The 20402-nt window shown below is 31.5% G+C and overlaps 1 protein-coding gene across 3 annotated transcripts in view; it reads right to left on the reverse strand.

Annotated features, from left to right (window-relative positions):
* LOC118202146 (diacylglycerol lipase-beta-like) overlaps nucleotides 1–20402 on the reverse strand; it is a 189706-nt gene that overhangs the window by 123631 nt on the left and 45673 nt on the right. Inside the window, exon 1 of one of the 3 annotated variants that reach the window (XM_085810899.1) lies at nucleotides 916–1061. The exons of the other annotated variants lie outside the window; for them this stretch is intronic. The gene's annotated coding sequence lies outside the window, so the exon portion shown is untranslated. Of the gene's footprint in view, nucleotides 1–915; nucleotides 1062–20402 lie in introns of those variants that run through there. 3 annotated transcript variants of the gene reach the window in all.

A 20402-nucleotide genomic window follows, 5' to 3' on the forward strand; every position in this document is an offset into this window, starting at 1 on the left:
ATCTCTACAACCTAACTTAAATGCAGTATAAGAAATACCAGCTAAAAGACTTTACAGGTTAACGTTCATCCCCAGCTTTCATAATAACAAATTTCTGCTTTTTATTTTTATTAAAAAGTCTTAAATTTTATTGTAGAGTGATGCCAGTTTAAGAAAAGTAAAAAATTTAAATTCCATTAGCATTACGATACAGATTTTCAATGTGATAACATTATTATAAACAGTAAATCAGTAACATTACTATAAACAGTATTCCATTACTATATACAGATTTCAATGCGATTTAATATTTTCTCCAAAATATCACAGTACGGATTTTTAACATTATATGATCGTAAGATACAGAGGCAATATTATCATAACTATTAGTTAATTCTAAATCGTTTCTTTCATGCAAACCTACTAAGATCGTACTTTAGGAAAAATATCTAAAACAACCCTCTTATAAACTGGGATGTTAAACAATAAAAGTAATAAGAGTATAAAAATTATTTCAAGTGTGAATTAAGTGACAATAATCTTCTGCATGAAAGCGGGTAAAATAATAATAACACTGAAAAATTCAAAACGTGTTTTAACATCAACATCTCTTTAGGAATGATTCATAATACTGTTTATGAGATATTAAAATTCGTTGACTGCTGATATTTCATCTACTTTTATGAATTTTCAGTTTTACTTTATAACTACAGTTATTACAATTACCAATAATTCTTTTTTAGTTTCTTATAAAAAAATATATTCTTTATTTCCATTAGGTCATTGTTCTTCCGAAGCAGCGAAATATTAAAAATGGTTGAGCGCAAGACAAGCAATTTTTAAAGGATGCATTCTAACATAAACTGATCGCAAATAACGTGAGAAAAAAATATTTAATTATCAATACAAAACTCGCTATTAGGGTGTTCGACTTACCTGGCGGGAACCAAGAGATATGCCTTCAGGGACCTCCCAATTTTTCCTTGTTGTTATTCAAAGAATCTTCCAGTGTTCACATGAAGTTGTTCGCAAGTTCCGATACGAAGGCCAACCACTAATTAAAATAAAATTGACCACCAATAACTTTACAAGGTCGAAAACCAACACACAATCCACCGATAAATGTATCTCATGCGTTTGTTTTCCTTATTTTGGAAGTTATTTTAAGACAATTTTCTTTAGCCTTTCTCTCGCCACCGTAAAGGAAAAATAACAAGGGAAATAACGCCGAATTTTCCTTCACTTGCTTCGTTTTCTTCTGTTTTACTTCATTTTAAGTTCCTCGTTAATGCTCTAAAATTGCTTGTGATTATTGATAGAATTAACAAGAGTTTGTTTTAGGTTCATATTTCTCCCGAATCAATAGTTTCATATATTCAGAAGTAAGCTAAAAGAGCAAATTTTAAAAACTTGCACAAAGTTGAAAAAATAACAAATAATAAATGGTTTAAAAACACAGCAAATTATTTTTACGAAATAAAGTTTTCAACATGATATTAAAATTTCGATTTCTTTAATTTTTTTTTCCCCTGGTGTCTGAAATTGTTTCTAAAAAGAATTTAGGACCCACATGGCTTGCTGTACGGTAAAAAGAATGATACATTATTTATCGTTACTTCACATATGAGAAAAATTTTAGGATCTGATTATATACATCCAACTAGTTCGGCGAGTTATGCATTTATATAAATAAGTTTTATTTCATTTTTGAATTTTATGCATTCAGCCTATGGTTTTTAAGTTATCTAAAAAGTTGAACGCAGATCACGTTTGATAATAAACATCTCAGATTGGGACACTGAATTCGTTTCTTGCGGAATATAAATCTTTAATTCAGGTCATTGCACACTGCATAATAATTTAATCAAATACCATAATTAATGCAAGCGAGAGCTATCGGTCTAAAGGGACTGATACATTCGTGGAATACTTTCTAAGAGAAATAGGTTCCTATTCACGTAACAGATTATAAAAAATACAAAAATACTCATGCAGGCAGCTCATTCATTAGGATTTGAACCAGAGTGGAGTCATCAATTTTCGGCATTCTTATTTGTTCCGCAACTAAGCACTGCATCACTTACTAGACCAATATTTAGGAAAGAAAACCCTGAGCTGAATCCATTTAGAGTCCCGACTAAAACTGAAACATTAACCACCGCTGAATGAAACAAAAAATTAATAATTTACATAGCATTTAGAAAGTTTTAGCACTGAATTCATATAAAGTGTAGTTCATAAGAATTCAAGACGAGCAAACTAGTTTTTCCCTATTAAGCCTCCTGTATTTGTTTAATTGCATGCAACTCTTTGCGCATTCATGCAGCTTCTAGATTTTCTTTTAAAAGTCAACGCTTGGATATGTAATTCTTCCTGTTAATACGATTTCCTGAATTTCTGAGACACTCTCAAAATTTTGTGTTTTAAACAATTTAAAATATACAAAGTATTCTGCAGATTTAAATTTCTAGATGACCAAGATTAGTTACATTTCTGCTTGCAGTAAGCAGCTTGATGATATTTACATTCATTATGGATTTCTGTTAAATCCAGGTCTGTCTGACCCTGCTTCCTAAGAAATCCTCTCCGGGAGTTTATGGTCTGTGGCAACTGCATAAATAAGACATGAGGAAGATGGGAATTATTCCAAGATGTAATTACACCAAGTAAACTTCAAAAAGCTCTACTGTGAAAAACCCCATAACCACATTCTGGTTCTTCCCACAACAAAGTGTGGCATTAGATCCACGTTTTTGGGCATATATGCGTATACTTTGACATTCTCTTTTTTGAGGTCTTCGATAGCTTCAAAAGATCAACCTGAATTTTGATTTTTTGTTTTCGAAAGAAATGAGATGATGAAGAACATTATTATTCAGTTTCCCGTAATGGGATTTTTGGGTTTCTTCGGTATTTAAATACTCGTCTTTTGCAATCTTTTGTACTCTTGCTACATATTCCAGTAAAGAATTCCTTCTCTTCCAAAACGCACTGCTGTTGAAAGTTAATCTTCCCAACCTATTATACGAATGGCATGCCATTTGAAAAGACAAGGGTATTAAAATTTTTGTACTTTCACACAGACTAACGACTTCAACTCTGCCAGGTTATCGAATTTAAGAACTGTTATTATTGTGACTTATCTCACTTCCCTGACAGACAGTAACATCAGAGCAAGTCCGCGAAATTAATATTGGAAAGGAGTGCAAGATTGCGCCTTGAGCACCATACAAATGATAGTACGACTTTGCTCAGTTCCGCTCCCAATTTTGATGGAAAGCATCCGGGGGAGCAGCCCTCCCGTCAACCTCTCGAGAGGACTTTCGGCTGGCCGTATATTGAGAGTGCCCCCATGCCGCACAGACTCTATACATTCACAAATATCCATGCCTTCTCCGGGATTCCAACCCGGGCCCATCGGTTCGGCAGTAAGAATCACTAACCACTATCCCGGTTGGGCGACACCTAAGACCTTCTTCCCCATTGTTTGGAATAAGAAGAGTCAGAGATTCGGACACTTGCCAAATTTCAAATTTATTTTCTTATGAAGAAAAAAAACTTAATAAAACTATGAATAAATTCAGCAGTTTTTAATGTCTAATTAAATAAAAAAAAGTTTCATTCTGCAGTAGTTTCTGACAATGGCAATTTTCTCATTCAAAAAAGTTATCTTCTGATATCTTCCTTCCATAAAAATCAAATAGAAGGATACTGGTTTTAAAGGAATTTTTGAAGAAAGCTGAAATACTTAAAAATTAATTATTTTTATGAGATTTTTTTCAATTTTCATCCTGTAAAAAGCCTTAGAATGGGACAATTTTTTATGCAAACCATTTTATTTTGTTACTAAATTATTTATTCAACATATTCAAGATCTTTCTGAAAAGTAAATAACAAAATTCCGGATGCACTAAAGAAAAATGTAAGGATTACTTTTTAAAGACTATTTTGGTTATTAAAAACAAATCATAAACGTCTTTTGTTTTGTTTTATTTGATTTTATGTGTCTAAATCTAAAGTAAAATCTTCCTTCCATATTCCATATAAAGAAAGATTTTGCTTCCTGAAATCTCAAGTAAATACAATAGAACATAAACTACTTGAACTTCGATAAGCCGAAATCGAACCGAGTGTTAAAATATAGAATTCGAAATTAATGCCAACTTTTCTCAACAAATCGAATTTTTGATTATTCAATCGATTTTTCACTCTGCTCCTTTCAGTTTCGAATTATCAAAATTTGCTTCCATTCGACTATGGTTATAATAGCAGTTTTCTGCTGTTTTGAAGTTTAAAAGCTACACAAACTCTGTGAAAGTATATGAAGAAATATGATGAAATGCTAGATGCAACCTATATATTTTGAAGTGTCCACATTTATTTTTTAAAAGCTCTAATTTATGATTTTACAGTAATTGTTAATGAAAAGAATTATTTTTAACTATTTAAATTTATGTAAAAATTTTAAATTTTTGATATTTTATTTAAACTTCAAAAGCAAAACAATCTGCTCTCCTTTTTTAACATCCTTCAATCAATTATTTTGGTTTACCTTAAGAGGAGAAAATTGTGTAACTACAAAAGTAATGTAATGCTTGGAATTTTAATCGAGTGGAAGACGGGTTGAATTTTGGACGGGTGGAGACGGGCTGATTTGCAGATGCGTAAGCTTAAATTTGGTTTGGTTTATTTGATTACTAGCGGAAGTACTCGATACCAGTGAAGTTAGATTGAGAGTAATGCATCTAACAACGGAAAGAACGATACTGCTGTAATTCTTCTCTATAATAACGATGCAAAAAGTACGATTCATAGTCATACATTTTTCAATTTGATGCAATATGGAACCCAAATAAAAAATTTCGATAGAAAAATAAGCTAATTATGTCTCATTATATCAGCAACATAATAGCACGCAGTTTTTAATGATTTTCGTCTTTCTAATCAAATGGTCGTAGAAACTCAAGTTCCATCCAATATTTCACCTATATTCAATTTTAGTCGATTAAATGTGGCAAAAAATTTTTCATAATTGATCAGAAATCAATAATGCGAACAAACAAACACACAAACAGACATTCTTCATTATATGTATAGATTTCATAAAACTTGCAAATTTTTGATTAACAAATTCTACGATTTGAAAGCGAGAAGTAGCAACACTTTTCGAAATAAAGCATATTTATCTTCAACGCGCGAGACTGTTGCCACTCTGGAAAATGAGGGCGAAAATTTCAGAGCTTTTAATTAATATCTGTGATTTTAAAGGGTTTTTTTTTTTTTTTTTTTTTTTAAGTGAATGTTGACCTTTTCCAGAACTCAGAAAAGAATTGAAGAAAGTTTGGTGACGATAGCTATAGTAGTGATTCAGTTATTAGAGGACAAACACACAGACTTTCTTCTTTATATATATATAGATGTCAAAGCACTCGAGGACTGTCTGCTGAAAGGGAGACCTGTCTTTGTGGAGGACTTTCTAAGGGAAACTGGCTCATATACACGTTACACATGGAGAAAACCACGAAACCCGTCATGCAGCCAGCCTGTTCAGTGGGATTGGACCTCTGGACCAAACTACCATTGTTCCGCCACTTTACCGCTGGTGGGTCATGTAAACTTAAGATTCGGATTACATCTTATATGGTATAATTTAAACTCATCTAAATATTTTACTTCATTTTGAAATTTGTGTTTCAAGAAATTAAAAATAAGCTGATTAATCTGAATTTGAATAACATGTTATGTAATTTAATGTAAATTTTGGCAACGGTCGAGGCATATTCTTCGAAACGGCCGGGGCAGTCTCTGAAGATTTGGCAACAGCTGGGACATTCTTTGAAACGCCTTAGCATTAGTCCAGCTTTAGTCTCAAACGATCTCGAATTCTTTAAGTAGAAACATAATTTATCATCTTATTCTTTTGTTATGTTGTCATGTCTGAGCAGATGAGTCCAGTTTGGCAACTGCGAACTCTTTATATTTTCCGTTCCTTTTGAGTTATGATTCTCGCCTTTAGACAGTGTTCCATCATAATTGCATTTACTGCAGTGCCTATATAGGCAATATGAAATGTGAAGAAAGTTAACAGTAAAAACGAAATATCTAGGTTAATTGAGTGAATAGTTCGGTACTTGTAATAAGAATACAACGATATATGATCTCTGTCAATGTTTATTGATTGTGAAACTATTAATTTTGTTGTACAGAGTTCTTCACTATACTTACCAAAGTATAGTCTATTAAAATAAAGAATATATTATTATTGTTGTGACAAATTTTGCGTAAATATTTGATTATGAGAAAAGAATTAACATGAAAGGCTTTGTAAAAATTGCTAAAATATTATTGCTGCATTTAAAACTGTTAGAATAAATTTAGAATGGTCGGATACGATTCGCCACTAAAGAAAAAATGCTGAAATTTTTAATTACAAATTTAGAAAATATTAACAGTGAATTAAGTAACGAGTTTGAAATTAAAATTGAAATAACAAAGAAATAACTACTTTCTTGATTTCTTTCAAGTTTCTTCAAAATTCTTATTATCAAGAAAAAGATATAATTTTTTTAAACTACTTTAAAAAATACGCAAAATACAGAATGTTAAATTGATTCTTCGGAAAAAGCTAAAATAGCTCTCTTCCTGACGATTACAATGATGATACTGAGCAAATTACACTCAATGCAAAAGAATAATCGTCTCAGTATAAACTCTTGTTCTGTATAAACTTCAATAAAATTTCTTCAATGCGAACTAAATTTGTCCGTTACAAAATTAAGAAAACTGAATTCAGGTGTTCATCATAATAAATGTGGGACTCAAGAATTTTGCATTTTCGAAAAGGGTTGGTAAAACTTGTAACAACTAAGAAAATTATTTCTCTAAAACTAAACAAACTTCTACCTAAAATGAACCTAGTATTTCAGTTGTTAAAAGCTTTATTATTTAAAACAGGAAAGAAAGGAACCAGAATGAGCATTTTAAATAGTTTTTTTAACTTATTTTCAAGTAAATAAGCAGGCAACGTCAACGATTGAATATGTACTAATTTTATAGTACATATTCAATCGTTGTCTTAGAAATACAAAATGTTTAGCCTTAGATACTAATTTTATAGTCTTAGAAATACAAAAACATTTTACTGCTTACGTTAAATTTAAAACCAAATAAAAACAATATTTTAAACCGTTTTCAATTTTCAATATGTATAACTTTGTTCTATGTATAATACAAAGATAATAGAATAAAATTTTATATTGCATAGATGTTTATTCCCTTTCCATTTAAATAAATGTTCAATATCATAATAATGTTTTTTTAAGTGAAGAAGCAATTATAAATTGAATATAACAGTATATAATATTAAAAACAATTTTTTTTTTAAAAAGACTTCCGAAATATAGCGTAATTTTTTTTTTTTCTTTTTCTTAAAAAATGAAAAGTATCGAGAAACTCAAGAGCATTCGAATTAAGCGATAACATCTATGATCAAAGGATAACCGTAAGAAGCTTTTTAACTACAATCACCACGCCTGACATGTTTCAAGATTCATTATCGTTCTTGCTCTCTGTCCGCTCCCATTATCAGCAGTTACAAAAATAGCTATTCTAAAAAAAGATTCTGAAGACTTACTCCAGGACCACTTTTGTCAAATGCATTTAATTCCTAAAATTTGAAGTAAATTTCATAGTCTTTTACTTGTCATCGTGATTGCTGATCCGATGTTAAGTTATTGACTGTTTTATCGCTTCAAATGGCCCCAGTGAAAAACATATTGGATAGAATCGCTTTGAGGCTTTATTGTTTGCAGTATAAAATCAACTTCAACAAAGTTGCTTCTTCACTTTGTCTTCCTGATACTAGTTATTTTTGGACTGTTGATTTTACTTCTACATTTGTACGGAATTTTTTTTTTTTTTTTTTTTTTTTTTTTTTTTTTTAAGTATGCGAGCTCTAATTTTGGCATTTTTTAATTCATTTTTCGCATTGACTTTTCATACACCACGAAATATATTCATTTGTCAGGTTGAAACTTAAATTTCATGTCAGGTTACTACAAAGGTTTGGTTTGGTTTGGTTTATTGAGATTACGACAAAGCACACTAGGGCTATATGCCTAAGGGAACGGGTGTCTTCGTGGAAGACTTTTTAAGGGAAACTGGCTCGTTTACCGTTACACATGGGGAAAAACACGAAAACGCCCATGCAGCCAGTCCGTTCCCGGGATTCGAACCTCGGACCGAACTACCAGTGTTCAGCGACTTTACCGCTCGCCAGCTGGTGGGCTCGTTACTACAAAGGTGTCTTAAATTAAATTTAAATTAAATTTAAGTGTTTATACATCTGAATTACAGCAATGACAGTTACATTATATCTAGCGAGAATTTACTTATCATTGATACATACAAGTCAGAACTTAATATTTCTTAGAAGCGATGACGATAAGTTGAATTTTATTAATTATTAATGTCTTAATTTCAAAGTAATATGATTATGATGATAAAAAGTAGTAGAATATATCGTTCATCTGAGAAATTATGTTAGACTACTTGAATGCAGTAAAGCAAATGAGGGCTATCTGCTTAAACGTCTTTGGAGGACCGTTTCACCTGGAAAAGAACACGGATTACGACTCTTTTTTTTTTTTTTTTTTAATTGAAGCTTGCCATTCGACACTAAGCTAAACAAAGTTCTTTTTTAATCTAAAATATACTCTCCTTCATCCTCTGCTAGTTTTCAAAAGCTGTGAGGGCATTTTGTTCCATCAGCGTTTGCATAACACCCTGGTCGAATTCTACAGATCTTCCGGGAAGAGGCTCGTCTTCTTGGCTGCAGTTTCCGCCTTTCCGTTACATTTAACAAAGGAATACGTTTGTTATCCGATTCCCATATCCCATATACTTCATTAATATTACTGTTAATAACTATTTAATTGAACTCATGAAGCAAAATATGTCGAATATGCTTCTTTGCACTTCCGGTTTGAAAAAATAACTATTAAATTCGAATTGCATCCCTCAAAACTAAGAACAAAGTAAAACTATTACCTGCTCTTAGAGCACTTTGATGCAAGCCGTTTATTTTGACCCCTCTGTATTTCAGTTCAATTGAATAAACCGCATTATTTATGAGATACCCCAATACAAAACTGCGCACAGAATTTTTCACATGTATTCTTTGTAAATCATTCATTCTAAAATAAAATATGCTAAGAACTTTGTACAGAAATCTGCTAAAATTATAAATATGATTTATAAAAATGATAAAAGGTTTGCCACAGTATTAAAAATAGTATAGTATAATTTAGTGTAGTTAAAAACAGCACAATAGATTTAAAATGTATAGTTAATAAAAATAGTATATAGTTTGACGCAGTATAATGTTTAAATAAATGCTTCGATACATTAAGGTTTAACTTTTTTATTTCGCTGTAAGGATGCATCCTATTTTGTAGCCCGCATAATATTGGAGATATGTATTAGTAGTACGAATATAAAAACGAAATTGCTGGTTCATTTAGAGTGATTAAATTAACACACGAACGCAGAATAAATGCCCCTGAAGAAAGGAGAACGTGTTATAGTCTCACAAAATACGTTAAATTTTTTAAATTTAAAATGCCTAAGAAAAGTTAATTCTGCAGTTAAAAAGTATTACTTAAATACAGGCTTTATGCAATAAAAGCAAAGGGTCACATAACAAAGCAGTTAGATATGTAGAAAGAGTATATATGTAGAGTGCACTATTCAAGGAAAGTAAGATTGCATGTTATCGCATTTTAATCAATTCTTTTAATGCACTTTAGTAAGGAAGCAGCGTATATCTTTGAAACATAAACGCAATGATCAAATGTTTAACAGGAATAAATGAATTCCCTGAGCTACACCTACTTTTTCCCCGACTTTCTCAATGAATGCTAAAATCACGCTTCAGAGACTGAAATCAAACGTGTCACTGCATTTTGTAAAATTCACTTTCCATGCAAATTGTGTCACTAGTAGTTTTAGAAAGCAAAAGGCTACGAGTGATTCGGGATTTGAAACAGTCATGCGCGCAGAAGGAAATAGACGAATTTGGTATATCTAAGGTCATTGTCCTTTTTATCCAAGGAACCATTCAGTTTCTAAACAAGTAACACTGCATTCTTTTTTAAGAACATTAAATTCTCGACTATTTTATCTCATCAACTCATATTTGGATTTTTGTCAGCGTCAGTTTTTTTTCACTCTTTCTGTCTAATTTGGAACAAATTTTATAAATTGACTTAAGTTAGAAATTAAATGTTAATAAAAACGCAGTGTTCGAGAAGCACGTTATTTTGTAATTAAAATTAGATAAATTTGGTTTGGGCTGACCTTTATTTTTGAAAATTATTTTGTATTTCGAAAGAATATAATATAGGTCTTTACTCGTGAAACAACAAAATTACTCCACTTAAATTTGGTTCATGACAAGGAAAGGCTAATATGGGATTCTCTCGAAATGCATACGACTTTTTTCTATACAAAATATTAGGCTAACAATTAATTTTTGTTTGCATTTTAAAAAAAATTTTATCGGACATATCCGGAGTTATATTTTACTGAAAATTCTAGCATCTTTTAAGCACAAATTTTAATGCTTACATTACAGCGTTCAGCACTAGATTTTACTAAATAAATTACATGAGGGAATATGACAGGTGTTGAATTAACGTAAGAGAAGTAGTAAAGAGTGTCAGAATTTAAGATTGCGAAATAAACATTTTAACAATTCACATTTAAAGACTCTCTTTATCAATATATGTAATTAATAATAACTAAAGTGACATTTCTTATCCTCGGTACTGTAAAAAACGTAATCTTCTTAAAATTTTTTCATTTTCTGTAACATAAATTTTTTTCTTCAGAAGATTAATCGTTTGCCAAGGGGTTAAAAACAACTGAATTCTCATAATTTCTTTCCAGATTTAATTCCAGTGGTAGTCTGAGCTGATTTCGATTCTTCAGCGGAATTAACAAAGGTAAATATATATAGGAAATCCACCTCAAGTCTGGAGGCCATTCGAGGGCATAAGACAAGGAGTTCCTTAGTGCAAGGTATACCAAAAAAAAAAAAAAAATTCTAAGGATCTCACCAGATGACAGATCCAACTTGATTTGCGTTCCAGCTCATAGATCTAAGGTCTCAAACTAAGATAGAGAAGATGATCAGGCTATTACTGGCAATGAAGCGGCGGATTTGCGAAATCTGCAGCCAATGATTCCAGTAGACTGGAAAACCCAGTAAGTGTGCCACAGCTTATTTAAAAAAAAATATGCTTAATAGCCTTTAACAAGAATGGCAGAAAAGATACGAGAGAGAAACGCACAAAGAGAAAAAACTACAAAAAGTACTTTACGAAAGTTTCTTGCACAATTAAAACATACAGGCAGCGCACGAACTCATTTCTACACTGGCCGTGGCCCCTTCCCACATTATCTTAAGAGATTCGGCAAACGAGACTCAGAATTATGCGAATGTGGTGCGGTAGGTGATGCAGATCATTACCTATTCATCCGCCCACACACCGATAAATTGCATTTAAAAACACCAAGCAATGAATACTGGCCGCAATGGCGGAGAATACCTGTGGAAACAAGCAGGCGGAAACTAAGATAGAGGCGGTGATCAGACTATGTTCAGCAAGGTATTAAGAAATCCTCCCTGGAGAATTGGATCTTCGTAGCATAATTTCAATAGCAATTCAAAGTGGTGGGGAGAGGCCTTACAAAAGTGAAGTACATTGAACTGAAAATTCGCAAATAACGGAGGAGTAGATTACTGTATTATCTTTTAAAGTAAAAGCGAAGTAACTGAGCAGTAACAAAGTTATTCCCTTGACAAGTACTCCAACCATAATAGCAGTTGCAGCTATTCAAAGAAAATCAGCTCCAGGTACCAGAAAATTGAGTCACATAACTCCCTACCTTGTTTAAGCAACATAGTACTAAAACTGAAAATCAACATTAGAAAAATAGCTCGCCCTGTAGAATAGTAACTGGACTGTATAAGCAGAAAACTATTGTAATGTAAGCTTATTACTATCCATTTCGCATGTACTTGTTGAAAATAATGTAAAGCAGTTAAGAATGACATAGAAAATCCAGTTGATGTGTAACTGAATTATAATTTTTTATTTTGATTATCTAAGTAAAAGTATTGTAACTATGAAATCAGATAACGTTTAAATGTGCACATAACTATCATGATTATATCTAACTATCTCATGCAACTTGTACAAGATAATGTCTACAATTAACATATCTATACCTATACACAGACCTTGTACGCCCGTCTAATATTCATATTTTTATATGGAAGAAATAATCTCTTCTGCCAGGATGACTGTTAACACTGTAAAACTTTTACAACAAAGTCAGGTCAATGGTTATCTCAGGCGGCGCTCAGTGAAATTCGTTTCCGAGATGGCATTGGAATTGCGAAAATTAAGCTTTAATTCTCTTCAGATATGCCGAAGAAACACAAAGAGTTAATATGTGAGAGGTCTCGTAAATCCAGCTCACGTCCAGCGCTACATGAATTAATAGCCAACTTTGAGGCCATTCAACAAGTTACCAAAGGAGTGCTGAGTGGCATCCTTGCAATAAAGTATCACATCATTTCAGTTTTACCTGAATCTTTGCTTAACATAAAAAAGTAGTCTAAAGTTTCAGGAAGACAGTATTTGCCAGGCCTACCGAAGTACCTAAAGAATGTACAATATAAAGCTACGCAGCTCGATTGGGCTTGGCCATACGGACGGCGGAGCACCTGATATCTGGAAACCTAGTCTAGGTTGGTCAATCCGATTGCATTGAGCTTATGAAAGGAACTCTATGTGTGGGTGCGTGAGGAGAGCAATTCAATGCATCCATATATCCCTCATATGAATAAGAAAATATACGAGCTGTGTTTAACTGCCATTCAATGAGACTCCCTACTACGTCTGCAAATGTCTCTAATAAATGAATATTGCGTGAGCATCCTTTTTGATAAGTTTCAACCTTTCTAGCTCTGCGTTCATTCTGATATTTTTTCCCTGTTCTAACCAGACAATATGCAGCTATACATGTCTACAGATGAAAAATTACAGTTAGACATACAATAATCTGAATCTGGTATTCTCTAATGGGCCACTCATTTTATCAGATCGTTACTGAGTACATTTGAGACACCATGTAACGCGCTGTAGAACACAAAAATCCTACATTTCTAAGTAAAACAAATTTTTAAGAACCGTTGTGAAGATCAAGGCAGAACTTCCTACAAACAAGTTAGGTCTAGGGTTCTAGGAAGTGTTGATCAAGGCCACCTTGAGGGAAGATCGAGATGGCCATGATCAGGATGCAGTGCTCATTGCTAATAAAATACTTCCCCCTACTCCCTGAGTCCCTTCCAAGTCGTATTTCTGCAGTTCTAGGATCCCATGAAGGACGCTCTAAAATTAAACTTGTGTAACAATTTCTTTTGGCTGTTCAGTATATTTTTAAGTAGTAGCTTGCTGCTTGGCTGTTACTTAGCGAAGTAGATTAACGAAACTACAAAATTACTCTCATATAATAATCCAAATAATTTCTTGTCATAGAAATTATTCGACTTATTTAATGTACTTTCCTTAAAATTATCTAAATATGGATAAGAGCTTAATATATTAAAATAGTAAAGCAAAAACTTAGAGTATAGGCCATTTATCTTAGATCACTAACAAGCGCGATACATAACATTGCTATAGTTTGATGTACTTGAGTAATTCAGTAATTTCATTAAGAGCTAAACTGTCAGTTTTGTCTTCCCTTTCCTTCTTGTCTTGTAATTCCCCCCCCCTAAATACTATTTTTGAATCAGTCTTTTTTATTTTTACCATTATTATGTTCTTTGAAATTAAATAAGGAAAAGTGATCATTTTATGTTCAGAAAAAAAAGTACATAATTGATTAGGAAATTGCGTAATTGTTTTCAGGTAGATTTTCCTGAGAAAAATCACATGAATATTGTAAATATGACAAGTGTTTGAATCGAAATGTTTTGAACAATACTGGGAATTATTAAGGAACTGTAAAGCAATTTCTTTATGTGTTTTCACGTTTTTCAACAAATAAATGATAGTATCACAAAAAGTGCTGAAACAATATATAATATATTTTTGTATCTGAACTTAAGTGTTCGAACAATAAACACTAATTCATGTAGAGCTTTATCCTCATAATCAAACACTTTGTATACGCTTTGGTTTTTCTCATAACATCAGATAATCTACAGGAAAGATTTCAGCTATAAACAATAATTAAATTCATTATCATATAAAATTGCAGAAACTTCCGCATTTGTCTTTTTTTTAATTAAATAAAAGCTAATTTCTTTTCTGACAATCCCTTGCATTACAAAACAAATATAACTTTCTCTTTTTGATATTTTATCTCGTATGTATCTACATAAGGATAAAAAATACTCTGATTTCCCGGTTTTCTCTGGGAAAAATAAAAAACGCTTGACCCTAAATTTTGTGTCACATTCGCGCATAATCGTAAAGACATATTAATACACGCACAATACCATATGCATAGGATTTGTGGCCCACCAGCGGCCGAGCGGTAAAGTCGCTGAACACTGGTAGTTCGGTCCGAGGTTCGAATCCCTCGAACGGGCTGGCTGCATGGGTGTTTTCGTGGTTTTCCCCATGTGTAACGTGTATACTAGCCAGTTTCCCTTAGAAAGTCCTCCACGAAGGCATCCCTCCCCTTAGGCAGATAGCCCTAGTGTGCTTTGCCATAATTAAATACACACACACACATGCATAGGATTTGTGTCATCAATTCAAAATTAAATACACGCACAATACCATATACAAGTATCAATACACGCACGATACCATATGCATAGGATTTGTCTCATCAATTTAAAATTAAAAAAACGAAACAACAAATAATGTTTTAATATATATATTAACAATTAAATTCAATTTGATTATCGCCTAGGAAATGATAAGAAAATATAAAATTTTAATTAAAAATATTGAAATGAGAGATTAAAAGTGCAAAACGTATTAAAGGTAGTGCGTATTGTGAAAAGCAAGAGTAGTAATATGCATTAATTTAATGAAAAATTTTTAAATATAAAAATATTTAAAACATTAAAAATTTTACAAGAAAAATTGTTGTTGATTACATAGAAAGATCCTGACTTTTCTACTAATTATAAAAAAATAAAAAAATCTGCAGGTTTCAGACTTTAAGTTACGTCCAAAGGGGCGTTTTTTTTTAACGTTTCGTGTGTTACCTTTATTTATTAAATATCAAGTTCTTTGCACTTAAACCATTAAATTCATTTCAATAGTAATGTCGCAAAATAATTTTAAAATGAATCTATCTTTAGAATTTCCGATACACAGTTCCGTGCGCTAGAGATAAAATTTTTTTTTTTTTTTTTTTTTTTTTTTTTTCCCGTAGTGTTGCCATAGCTCGCTTTGAAATCCTTAAGTTTTTTAATTAAAAATTCGTTTTACAAAATATGAAAACGATAATAAAACAAATTCCAAATATGGGCTTCCACATGCCCATATTCTCAGTAAGATTACGTCATTCAAAATTCGATGACTCTCTATGTACCGTTGTTTTATCACAATGCGAGAAATATACATACATTTATGCAGATTTTTCGTTATTTAATTGCTTCGAATATAATTCAGAACTCTAACATTTGGTGGCAACAGTTTGAAAAGTAAAACGAGCATATATAGTGATTCAACGCAAAATCGCAAAACGAAAACTATAGTCCTTCAGGGACAAAGTGCCTTTGGACTAAAAAAATCCAAAATTTTTACCGAATTATATTCGGTAAAAATTGATCGAAATATTTCATTTTAAATCTGGAGATCATATTCAGTGGCCGTACAACTATTGAAGAGTGAAATGTTTGCATCTGTTCGTAACTACAAATTGTGTTTATAGTTAGGAACAAATGCAATGAACTGATTTTTTATGTTAGTTTGCAAAAAGTTTCGGATGTAATTAACTGACAACCATTTATATTCAGACTATCATGAAAAATACTGATCAGTATAAAGTTTTTCAAAAAGGAGATGTTCACAAAATTTTAATATTCTAGAAAATATTTCCAGGCTTTAATATTACCATGCAACCAATTCATGACATTTTATGCATAAATTAAAAGTATTTTTAGTTCGATGAATTTTTTTTTAGATTTTTAGATTATTATTCTGAAGTACTAAAACTTCGTGAGAATATTAATAATGTAGTTTTAGAGTTTGAAAACGTATAAATTACTTGTGTGAAAATTCTTTCGAAAGACTCCCACGCTAAGTATATCATTTAAGTGAAGAAATCCACCTCGAATTAATCTAATTTATTTATTCTCCAACTTTTAAAGGCAAGTAAAAAATGGTGTCAAATATCCAAGATTTTAAAATTAAATACCTAGATAATTTTTTGAGGTGCGGGAGTTTAAACTTTTTATTACTATTAGAGATGTTATTCGTTCGAAACTCATTTTTTTGCTCATATCAGTTTGGTGTCAGAATCACTTTTCAAATTGTTTCCACCAAATTTTACCGTCATGTATATTATTTAAAAAAATCTGATGTGTACACCACATGACTTCCTTGTACGGAATATTAAATTATACGCATTTTTTCTTGCATTTCATTTAAACTTACTGGATTGAATAAAATCTACTTCGCAAACAGCGCATAAACCACAAGAGAATAAATGCATTCTTTAAAATTCACTCTATTTGTTTACCATAGCGACACTCTGGCGCTCGGTTCACTTAACAGTATTATATTTCGTTCATATTATAACTCAGAATGCTCAAAATTTATATCATTTAAAGAATTATCTAATCGTTGCCACATGTTCTATTCAAATACTATAATAAATCTAGAACGATGCATAAAAGAAATTAAGCAAACAAAACAAAACAAAACAAAACAACAAGAAAAAAAAAAGTTTTTCACAGGCGATTGAGTATTTCTCATTCAATTAATTCAGTTCTCACTTCGCGACAAGGCAAAAATACATAAAAACTCAAAATATCTGTATTAAAAATTACGAAGTAAATCTTAAACACTTATTTCCTCGAAAAAATTCCAGAAAGGATTAAGCGTTATTTAATTCACAATAAGAAATGAAGGCGTTATCTTTGCTGTTGCGAAGCTAAATTTCTCTAGATTGGCAACAAATCCACTATCCTGCTGTTTCAAATGTAAACAAGCAATGGCCGCCATCAAAAAAATTATTAGGCTTAGCGGCACTTAAACAACTTTAAAATTGTTGATAATTCTAAAAATATTGCATACAGATTTACTAAAGGCATAAAAACCTTAACCGGAAGATAAGAACAACATAATTCAATCATTTTTAAAGCAAAAAATGTACAATTTACAAACATATAAGAGTAAAGAAACTGAGATCACCGAGCCGGGTAATGGATATAAATATAAATATATTTATATACGTTTGGTGCTGCCGATTGCAACCAAAATACGAGGTGCATATCTACATGTTATAGCAGTCCTATATACAAAATTTCAAAGTTCTGAGGCTACTCGTTTTTGAGTTATGCGAGATACGTACGTACGTACATACGTTCGTACAGACGCCACGAAAAATTCTCTTCAGAATTCATTTTAAAGCAGTTTTATAATTGTTTTGGAGGAAAAGAGTATTTTATTCTGTCCTTACGTACAGATATCACGCAGAAACATCGTTAAATTGCATTCGATAGCGGTCAAAATGGATATTTTCGTTGAAATATGCTGCCTGAAACTTTTCGCGATTACAATACTTCCTTTTTACTTCGTACAAGGAAGTAAAAATGAATAATGAAGAATCTGTACATATGTTCCTCGCGTTGTAGAAAAATGGCAGCACTTAGAGCCAAAAACTTTTGACTTCACTTGAACATGGGCATCTCGAAGGCCGAATTTCGAACTTGTTTTTTGATTTATTTCACACTTTGCGAGAATTAAGAGAATTTTTTTACTGACAAACTCAGCGATATAAAAGCGAGAAGTGGCAACACTCTTTTGGCATAAACCATACCTTTGCCGAACGGCGAAATGAAAAATATTTATCTTCAGTTTTAATCAAGAAACTGAAAGCAATGTGCTGCCACTACCGAAAATAAAATACTTTTATTTTCCACGCCCCAGCATTTTCGAATTCCGTAAATCGTAAGATATTTAACTTTTAGATTTATTCTAGAAGGTTACTAAGTAACAAACTAAGCAATAAAAGTAGTTATTTCTTACGAATACTTTTTCTACTTTTTATTATGATTGCTTTAAATAAAAATATACTAAAATAAGGAGTTATCTAATAATCAGAAATATTAAATATTTTAATGAAATTACGCTAGCTGCACTCATTAAAATCATTATACACTTTTTCTTGTGAGAACTATTTTAGGCGGCTAGCTGCTCGGGCACCAAGTTTTTAAAAAAATATTACAGCTAATATAAAAAACTGTATGTCGATACCTAACACTCAATCAGTAATTCTAAAAATATGCTGGTTTTGAATATTTTGTTATTTTGTGTTGAATTTTATGGGATATTTAATAAATAAAGTTAAACACACAAAAAATTAATTATAAAAAGACAAAAAGGGTTTTGTAAGTCATCTTGGTAAGAACTCTTATATGGTGATTTGAGAAGAGACTGAAAAAAAAAAAAAAAAAAGAAAGAAAGAAAAATTTATGCTTTTAACATTGTATCGGGAATTCTAAACATACACTGCTATGCTGCTTTGAAAAAATTTCTGATTTCGCTCTTGAACGATATGTGGCATAAGTGCAAAGAAAGCGATACTTAAATAATAATAATAAGTTAGCAAGAGTGAGTCCAAGTAGTGACCTGTCATGCTCATCGACAGCATAAAAACCCTAATAAACCCTCTCGTGCTAAGTTAAAAATCTAAATCCTTTCAGTTTTTTTTTTTTTTTTTTTTTTTTTTTTTTTTTCAGTGAACATTTAAAAAGTTAGATTACCTAATTTTTATAAAATTGATTTTTTTTTTTTAATTTAAGGAAGTCAAAATAAAAATATCTCCAACATTTAAAATATTCCAGCAATTGGACGTATATGTATGTCTAAGACCATTGGTTGCGACAATAAAGGCCGAGTATGAACTTCTGTGGGCAGAGTGCATATATATAATAATAAATATAATAATATACATAAATAAAAAAATCTGACAGGTTTCAGATTTTAAATTACGTCCAAATGGGCGTTTTCTTAACGTTTTTGTGTGTTACCTTTATTTATTAAATATCATGTTCTACGTACTCAAACTATAAAATTCAGTTCAACAGTAATATCTCAAATTAATTTTTAAATGAGCATATCTTTAGAATTTCCGATACAAAGTTTCGAGCGCTGGAGATAAAAAATTTTTTTTCGTACAGTGTTGCCATTGCTCGCTTTGAAATCGTTTATTTTTTTAATAAAAAATTCGTTGAAGTGTTACAAAATCTGAAATCGATAAAAAAAAACAAATTTCAAATTCAAATTAGGGCTTCCACATGCCCATATTTTATGGAAGATTACGTTATTTAAATTTTGATGGCTCTAGGTACCGTTGGTTTATCATAATGCGAGAAACATACATACATTTATGCAAATTCTTCATTAGTTTATTTCTTTAAATATAACACAGGGCAATAATATATGGTGGGAACGAGTTGAAAAGTGATACAGCCTTATATAGTTTTCGACGCAAAAGTGCTAAAACGAAATTAATAGTCCTTCAGGGCAAATTGGCCCTTTGGAATAATAAATGAGTCTGTTTGTGTGTGTGAATAAATCATTAACATTTACATAATTATTTAATAATTTTATTGAACAATTTTCATCTTCTGCTCTCTCTCTCTCTCTGAATACATATGTATAAGAATAGCAAAATAATTAAATAATCGTCTGACAATAAATGCAGTATGTATAATCTGAATCTGTTTGAAAAATGTCTTACTGGAGTTGAAAACATGAGGGAATTCTAAAGATAAGAGTCAGCCATTTTCGAACAGAGAAGCCTCCTGAATATATATATATACCAAGGAAACGTTTTTAAGAAAAAAATGTTAATTTATTGCTTTTGAACATATAGCTTAGCCACTGGTTTATGTACAAAACAATGACATAAGAAGTCGATGGATGAATCGCTGATGTTGATGCTCCTCCAAATATTATAGAATTTTCCTTGACTATCATCGCTGCTGTTCTCGCTTTGAGGAACATCAGTCAGAGCCACAAGTGCTTAGATCTTCTACGAGACTTCTCAATTTAATAATATCAGTGAATACGAGGATTATTGAATAAATCCCCAGTGCCGCCGAAAAAGATCATAAATCAATTTACCTTTATAGTGTTGCGAGGCCCCAACTTGTC

This window comes from Stegodyphus dumicola, chromosome 2, assembly GCF_044657685.1.
Source record: "Stegodyphus dumicola isolate Sdum_Otavi_A_Nest chromosome 2, ASM4465768v1".
NCBI lineage: Eukaryota > Metazoa > Arthropoda > Arachnida > Araneae > Eresidae > Stegodyphus > Stegodyphus dumicola.